Here is an 8,470-nt window from a genome sequence, read left to right as displayed (position 1 = left end):
TCACTAGGCTGTAACTTTGGGATAAATGATTAAGATTACTCTACCATGCTTATAGAAAATTCTGGTGAAAACAGAGGGAAAGCATCACATATATATCAGAGCTAGAAGAAAAATAATATTTTAGTCTTCAGTACTACAACTAGTCACAAGGCTACATAATTTACAGCTTCCTTCCTCCATTACACACTTCATCTTCCGTTTGTTCCCACACAGCTCTAGGGATGGCCCCCAAAGGCTCTGGAGAATTCTAGGTATTTTTTTCTCTTGCTCTATGTAACAACAACCTTTCATTTATTTGATAATCAAGAACAGTCACCCTGACAATGGTTAGTTCTTTTCCCTTTTTTGACCTTTTACTTCTAAGATTTAAATTATTTATATGATCATATCTGATATTGCTCTTTGGTTTCTTTTATGCATTAATAGCTTTTTTATATCCAGCACCTTTTTATTAAAATACATTGTCTTAGCAATTCTATTTTAAAATATTATAATCTATCTGCAATGTATTTTGAGATCTGGTAATGCTCTAGCCTTATATATGCTATTTCTATTCTAATTGTTTATACTGTATACAAATATCACTGCTTTTATAGGTTTAGAATTTTATGGGTTTTTTTTAAGTCATTCGCTTAAAAAGTATTATTCGTGTTAGTCACAGTGCTAGCTGATAAGGATAATAGGGAGATATCTTTATAGTCACATTCTTATAAATTGTAATGGTTAATAAATAAGCAATTAAAATAATTTCAGAAAGTAGAGCAGTGCATCAGAAAAATAAATGAGATACCATAATTTTTATTTACCTCTTCATTTTTTTCTTCTTTAATTTTTTCTTTATTTTTCACATCAGACAGCTAAAGCATTGACATCATAACAAGATTTGAGGGCGGCATATCTCACACATGAGCATGAAACTCCAATCAAGGATACTGTGATTTTTAAAAAAAATATTAGGGAGGGCCAGCGGGAGGGGGAGCTGGGGAGGGATAGCCTGGGGAGAAATGCCAAATGTGGGTGAAGGGGAGAAAGGAAGCAAAACACACTGCCATGTGTGTACCTATGCAACTGTCTTGCATGTTCTGCACATGTACCCCAAAACCTAAAATGCAATAAAAAATTTTTTAAAAAATATTAAAAATAAAGAACACTTTTAATAATAAGTCCAGTGAAGATCTCTTTGAGAAGCAGTGTTTACATTTACTTTTTTTTTTTTTTTTTTTAGACAGAGTCTAGCTCTGTCACCCAGGCTGGAGTGCAGTGGCACAATCTCTGCTCACTGCAACCTCTGCCTCCCTGTTCAAGTGATTCTCTTGCCTCAGCCACCCGAGTAGCTGGGACTACACGTGTGTGCCACCATGCCCAGCTAATTTTTGTATTTTTAGTAGAGACAGGGTTTCACCAGACTTTTCTTTTCTAGGAGAATTTTTATTACAGCTTTGGTCTCATTATTTGTTACTGACCTGTTCAGATTATGGATGTCTTCATGGTTACATCTTGGCAGGTTCTTTGTGTCTAGGAATTTATTCATTTCTTCTAGGTTTCCCAAGTACTTGGCACACCATCGTTCATACTAGCCTCTAACGATCCTTTGAATATATGTGGTTTCAACTGTAATGTCTCCTATTTTATTTCTGATTTTATTTGGATACTCTCTCTTTCTTAATCTAGCTAAAGCCTTGTCAATTTTATCTTTTTTAAGAAATCAACTTTTTGTTTCATTAATCCTTTCTAACATTTCCTTCATTTCAGCTTCATTTATTTCTGCTCTGATCTCCAATTCTTTTTTCTTTTAATTTTGGGTTTGGTTTGCTCTTGCTTTTATAGTTCTTTTTTTTTTTCTTTTAATTTTATCTTTTTTGTTTCATTTTACATTTTTTTCACTTAGCTTCAGAGTTTTTGAAAACACGTCACAATCAGTAAGTGTTAATTCATAGGTCTAGCCATTTGAGCATTTCATATTTTCAAATTCCACTTTACTAAGTAATACTTATTCTAACGGCCTTTATTTTTTTTTTTAATTTTTTATTGGATATTAGGTTTTGGGGTACATGAGCAGAGCATGTAAGACAGTTGCGTAGGAACACACATGGCAGTGTGCTTTTCTTTCCTTCTCCCCTTCACCCACATTTGGCATCTCTCCCCAGGCTATCCCTCCCCACCTCCCCCTCCCACTGGCCCTCCCCTTTTCCCCCCAATAGACCCCAGTGTTTAGTACTCCCCTTTCTGTGTCCATGTGTTCTCATTTTTCATCACCCGCCTATGAGTGAGAATATGCGGTGTTTCATTTTCTGTTCTTGTGTCAGTTTGCTGAGGATGACGTTCTCCAGATTCATCCATGTCCCTACAAACGACACAAACTCATCATTTCTGATTGCTGCATAATATTCCATGGTGTATATGTGCCACATTTTTCCAATCCAGTCTATTATCAATGGGCATTTTGGTTGATTCCAGGTCTTTGCTATTGTAAACAGTGCTGCAATGAACATTCGTGTACATGTGTCCTTATAGTAGAACGATTTATAGTCTTTTGGATATATACCCAGTAATGGGATTGCTGGGTCAAATGGAATTTCTATTTCTAAGGCCTTGAGGAATCGCCACACTGTCTTCCACAATGGTTGAACTAATTTACACTCCCACCAACAGTGTAAAAGTGTTCCTTTTTCTCCACATCCTCTCCAGCATCTGTTGTCTCCAGATTTTTTAATGATCGCCATTCTAACTGGCGTGAGATAGTATCTCAATGTGGTTTTGATTTGCATCTCTCTGATGACCAGTGACGATGAGCATTTTTTCATATGATTGTTGGCCTCATATATGTCTTCTTTCGTAAAGTGTCTGTTCATATCCTTTGCCCACTTTTGAATGGGCTTGTTTGTTTTTTTCCTGTAAATCTGTTTGAGTTCTTTGTAAATTCTGGATATCAGCCCTTTGTCAGATGGGTAAACTGCAAAAATTTTTTCCCATTCTGTTGGTTGCCGATCCACTCTAGTGACTGTTTCTTTTGCCGTGCAGAAGCTGTGGAGTTTGATTAGGTCCCATTTGTCTATTTTGGCTTTTGTTGCCAATGCTTTTGGTGTTTTGTTCATGAAGTCCTTGCCTACTCCTATGTCCTGGATAGTTTTGCCTAGATTTCCTTCTAGGGTTTTTATGGTGCCAGGTCTTATGTTTAAGTCTTTAATCCATCTGGAGTTAATTTTAGTGTAAGGTGTCAGGAAGGGGTCCAGTTTCTGCTTTCTGCATATGGCTAGCCAGTTTTCCCAACACCATTTGTTAAACAGGGAATCCTTTCCCCATTGCTTGTTTTTGTCAGGTTTATCAAAGATTGTATAGTTGTAGATATGTTGTGTTGCCTCCGGTGCCTCTGTTTTGTTCCATTGGTCTATATCTCTGTTTTGGTACCAGTACCATGCTGTTTTGATTACTGTAGCCTTGTAGTATAGTTTGAAATCCGGTAGTGTGATGCCCCCCGCTGTGTTCTTTTTGCTTAGAATTGACTTGGCTATGCGGGCTCTCTTTTGGTTCCATATGAAGTTCATGGTGGTTTTTTCCAGTTCTGTGAAGAAAGTCAATGGTAGCTTGATGGGGATAGCGTTGATTCTGTAAATTACTTTGGGCAGTATAGCCATTTTCACGACATTAATTCTTCCTAACCATGAACATGGAATGTTTCTCCATCTGTTTGTGTCCTCTCTGATTTCATTGAGCAGTGGCTTGTAGTTCTCCTTGAAGAGGTCCCTTACGTTCCTTGTGAGTTGTATTCCAAGGTATTTTATTTTTTTGTAGCAATTGTGAATGGCAGTTCGTTCTTGATTTGGCTTTCTTTAAGTCTGTTATTGGTGTATACAAATGCTTGTGATTTTTGCACATTGATTTTATATCCTGAGACTTTGCTGAAGTTGCTTATCAGTTTCAGGAGTTTTTGGGCTGAGGTGATGGGGTCTTCTAGGTATACTATCATGTCGTCTTCAAATAGAGACAATTTGGCTTTCACCTTTCCTATTTGAATACCCTTTATTTCTTTTTCTTGCCTGATTGCTCTGGCTAGAACTTCCAGTACTATATTGAATAGGAGTGGTGAAAGAGGGCATCCTTGTCTAGTGCCAGATTTCAAAGGGAATGCTTCCAGTTTTTGCCCATTCAGTATGATATTGGCTGTTGGTTTGTCATAAATAGCTTTTATTACTTTGAGATATGTTCCATCGATACCGAGTTTCTTGAGGGTTTTTAGCATAAAGGGCTGTTGAATTTTGTCAAATGCCTTCTCTGCGTCAATTGAGATAATCATGTGGTTTTTGTTTTTGGTTCTGTTTATGTGGTGAATTACGTTTATAGACTTATGTATGTTGAACCAGCCTTGCATCCCCGGGATGAATCCTACTTGATCATGGTGAATAAGTTTTTTGATTTGCTGTTGCATTCGGCTTGCCAATATTTTATTGAAGATTTTTGCATCTATGTTCATCATGGATATTGGCCTGAAGTTTTCTTTTCTTGTTGGGTCTCTGCCGGGTTTTGGTATCAGGATGATGTTGGTCTCGTAAAATGATTTGGGAAGTATTCCCTCTTTTTGGATTGTTTGAAATAGTTTTAGAAGGAATGGAACCAGCTCCTCTTTGTGTGTCTGGTAGAATTCGGCTGTGAACCCGTCTGGACCTGGGCTTTTTTTGTGTGGTAGGCTCTTCATTGCTGCCTCGACGTCTGACCTTGTTATTGGTGTATTCATAGTTTCAGCTTCCTCCTGGTTTAGGTTTGGGAGGACACAGGAGTCCAGGAATTTATCCATTTCTTCCAGGTTTACTAGTTTATGTGCATAGAGTTGTTTGTAATATTCTCTGATGATGGTTTGAATTTCTGTGGAATCTGTGGTGATTTCCCCTTTATCATTTTTTATTGCATCTATTTGGTTGTTCTCTCTTTTCTTTTTAATCAATCTGGCTAGTGGTCTGTCTATTTTGTTGATCTTTTCAAAAAATCAGCTCTTGGATTTATTGATTTTTTGAAGGGTTTTTCGTATCTCAATCTCCTTCAGTTCAGCTCTGATCTTAGTTATTTCTTGTCTTCTGCTGGGTTTTGAGGTTTTTTGATCTTGCTCCTCTAGCTCTTTCAATTTTGACGATAGGGTGTCAATTTTGGATCTCTCCATTCTCCTCATGTGGGCACTTATTGCTATATACTTTCCTCTAGAGACTGCTTTAAATGTGTCCCAGAGGTTCTGGCATGTTGTGTCTTCGTTCTCATTGGTTTCGAAGAACTTCTTTATTTCTGACTTCATTTCATTGTTTACCCAGTCAACATTCAAGAGCCAGTTGTTCAGTTTCCATGAAGCTGTGTGGTTCTGGGTTGGTTTCTGTATTCTGAGTTCTAACTTGATTGCACTATGGTCTGAGAGGCTGTTATGATTTCAGTTGTTTTGCATTTGTTGAGCAGTGCTTTACTTCCAATTATGTGGTCAATTTTAGAGTAGGTGTGATGTGGTGCTGAGAAGAATGTATATTCTGTGGATTTGGGGTGGAGAGTTCTGTAAATGTCTATCAGGTTTGCTTGCTCCAGGTCTGAGTTCAAGCCCTGGATATACTTGTTGATTTTCTGTCTGGTTGATCTGTCTAATATTGACAGTGGAGTGTTAAAGTCTCCCACTATTATTGTGTGGGAGTCTAAGTCTCTTTGTAAGTCATTAAGAACTTGCCTTATGTATCTGGGTGCTCCTGCATTGGGTCCATATATGTTTAGGATCATTAGCTCTTCTTGTTTTATCGATCCTTTTACCATTATGTAATGGCCTTCTTTGTCTCTTTTGATCTTTGTTGCTTTAAAGTCTATTTTATCAGAGATGAGAATTGCAACTCCTGCTTTTTTTTGCTCTCCATTTGCTTGGTAAATCTTCCTCCATCCCTTTATTTTGAGCCTTTGTGTATCCTTGCATGTGAGATGGGTTTCCTGGATACAGCACACTGATGGGTTTTGGATTTTTATCCAATTTGCCAGTCTGTGTCTTTTGATTGGTGCATTTAGTCCATTTACATTTAAGGTTAATATTGTTATGTGTGAATTTGATACTGCCATTTTGATGCTAAGTGGCTGTTTTGCCTGTTAGTTCTTGTAGATTCTTCATTATGTTGATGCTCTTTAGCATTCAGTGTGATTTTGGAATGGCTGGTACTGGTTGTTCCTTTCTATGTGTAGTGCCTCTTTCAGGAGCTCTTGTAAAGCAGGCCTGGTGGTGACAAAATCTCTGAGTACTTGCTTGTTCGCAAAGGATTTTATTTTTCCTTCACTTCTGAAGCTCAGTTTGGCTGGATATGAAATTCTGGGTTGAATGTTCTTTTCTTTAAGAATGTTGAATATTGGCCCCCACTCTCTTCTGGCTTGTAGTGTTTCTGCCGAGAGATCTGCTGTGAGTCTGATGGGCTTCCCTTTGTGGGTAACTCGACCTTTCTCTCTGGCTGCCCTTAGTATTCTCTCCTTTATTTCAACCTTGTTGAATCTGACGATTATGTGCCTTGGGGTTGCTCTTCCTGCAGAATATCTTTGTGGTGTTCTCTGTATTTCCTGCATTTGAGTGTTGGCCTGTCTTGCTAGGTGGGGGAAATTTTCCTGGATGATGTCCTGAAGAGTATTTTCCAGCTTGGATTCATTCTCTTCGTCCCCCTCTGGTACACCTATCAAACGTAGATTAGGTCTTTTCACATAGTCCCACATTTCTTGGAGACTTTGTTCATTCCTTTTTGCGCTTTTTTCTCTGATCTTGGTTTCTCGTTTTATTTCATTGAGTTGGTCTTCGACTTCAGATATTCTTTCTTCTGCTTGGTCAATTCTGCTATTGAAACTTGTGCATGCTTCGCAAAGTTCTTGTATTGTGTTTTTCAGCTCCTTTAATTCATTCCTCTCTAAGTTATCCATTCTTGTTATCATTTCCTCATATCTTTTTTTAAGTTCCTTAGTTTCTTTGCATTGATTTAATACATGTTCTTTTAGCTCACAAAAGTTATCCACCTTCTGAAGTCTAATTCCGTCATTTCGTCACAGTCATTCTCTGTCCAGCTTTGCTCCCTTGCTGGTGAGGAGTTTTGGTCCTTTCTAGGAGGCGAGGTGTTCTGGTTTTGGGTGTTTTCCTCCTTTTTTCGCTGGTTTCTTCCCATCTTTGTGGGTTTATCCGCTTGTCGTCTGCGTAGTTGCTGACTTTTCGATTGGGTCTCTGAGTGGACACCCAGATTGTTGATGATGAAGTATTTCTGTTACTTGGTTTTCCTTCTACCAGCCTAGCCCCTTCGCTGTACGACTGCTGAGGTCTACTCCAGGCCCTGCTTGTCTGGGGTGCACCTCTAGCAGCTGTGGCACAGTGAGGGATGCTACCCGTTTCTTTTTCTGCTATCTTTGTCCCAGGATGATGCCTGCCAAATGTCAGTCTTTTCGATATAGAGGGGTCAGGGAGCTGCTTGAGGAGACAGTCTGTACTTTTTAGGAGCTCAATTTCTGAGCTGTGAGCTCTGTTGTTCATTCAGGGCTGTTAGGCTGCTATGTTTGATTCTGCTGCAACAGAGCTCATTAAAAAAAAAAAACATTTTTTTTCTCAAATGCTCTGTGTTGGGGGGTTTGGGCTTTATTTTTCGATGTCCGATGAGGTGTCCTGCCCAGCTAGAAGGCAGACTAGCCACTGTTTGGCTGCCGAGGCTCCGCCCTGCTGTTGTGTTATTCGCCCTGTTCCTGCAGGCTCTGCTATGGTCTCCGCCACGCCCTGCGGCGGAGTCTCTTCGTTGTAGCGTGTTGCCTCAGCAACGGCAGGCTGCGTCAGCAGTGGGCATGTATCTCAGTAGGGACAGGTTGCCTCGGTAGTGGTGGATGCCCCTCCCCCACAGAGCGTCTCGGACCGTCTGCTCAGGATAGTTTGAAATCGTGGTTTTGTTCGTCCCACTGGGTGTCCCAAACGATCTGTCCCTGCAATCCCCTGGGCTGGCCTACTGTCCAAGTCTCGTTCAGTCTCAAGTCCAGCCCTCTCAAGTCTCAGGTTGCCGGTTCAACAGGGCACGCCCTGTGGGGATTGCTGGGTAGGGCCGGCCGCTGCCGCCCCGGCTGCCGGCTTCGCCAGGCAGACGTACTACCTGGCGTCCCGTGTCTTTTTTATACTTGGGAGTTTCCCCGTTCTGTGGGCAACAAAGATCAGTCTGGAAATGCAGCTCCGACTCACTGTTTGCAGATTCAATGAGAGCTCCAATCCTGAGTTGTTCTCACAGCGCCATCTTGAGTCCTCCTCCCCGGGCCTTTATTTTTAAGAAGGCAGCTTAAAGTAAACTGTAGGTAGTTGTCAGGTTCATATCTATATAAACTTGCAAAGAAAAATAGGCAGTTAGCCCCCACAGGAGCATGAGAAGTGACTCCACCTCTTTTGTATTTAGCTGCCATAGTACTATGTTTCCAAAATTAATTTAAATTACAGAATTTTTCCCAACTTCACCTATACCTA

General features: G+C 40.0%; 1 non-coding gene across 1 annotated transcript; it reads right to left on the bottom strand.

Annotated features, from left to right (window-relative positions):
• Window positions 1-847: 847 nt before the first annotated feature.
• Window positions 848-954, bottom strand: LOC118154419 (small nucleolar RNA U13). Its single transcript, XR_004744275.1, has one exon. It is a non-coding gene; the product is annotated as a small nucleolar RNA U13 (small nucleolar RNA).
• Between the last annotated feature and the right edge of the window lie 7,516 nt (window positions 955-8,470).

Source organism: Callithrix jacchus, chromosome 5 (genome assembly GCF_049354715.1).
Source record: "Callithrix jacchus isolate 240 chromosome 5, calJac240_pri, whole genome shotgun sequence".
NCBI classification, from domain to species: Eukaryota; Metazoa; Chordata; class Mammalia; order Primates; family Cebidae; genus Callithrix; species Callithrix jacchus.
The sequence above is the reverse complement of the archived record's forward strand: the minus strand, read 5'-3'. Positions and strand labels throughout refer to the sequence as shown.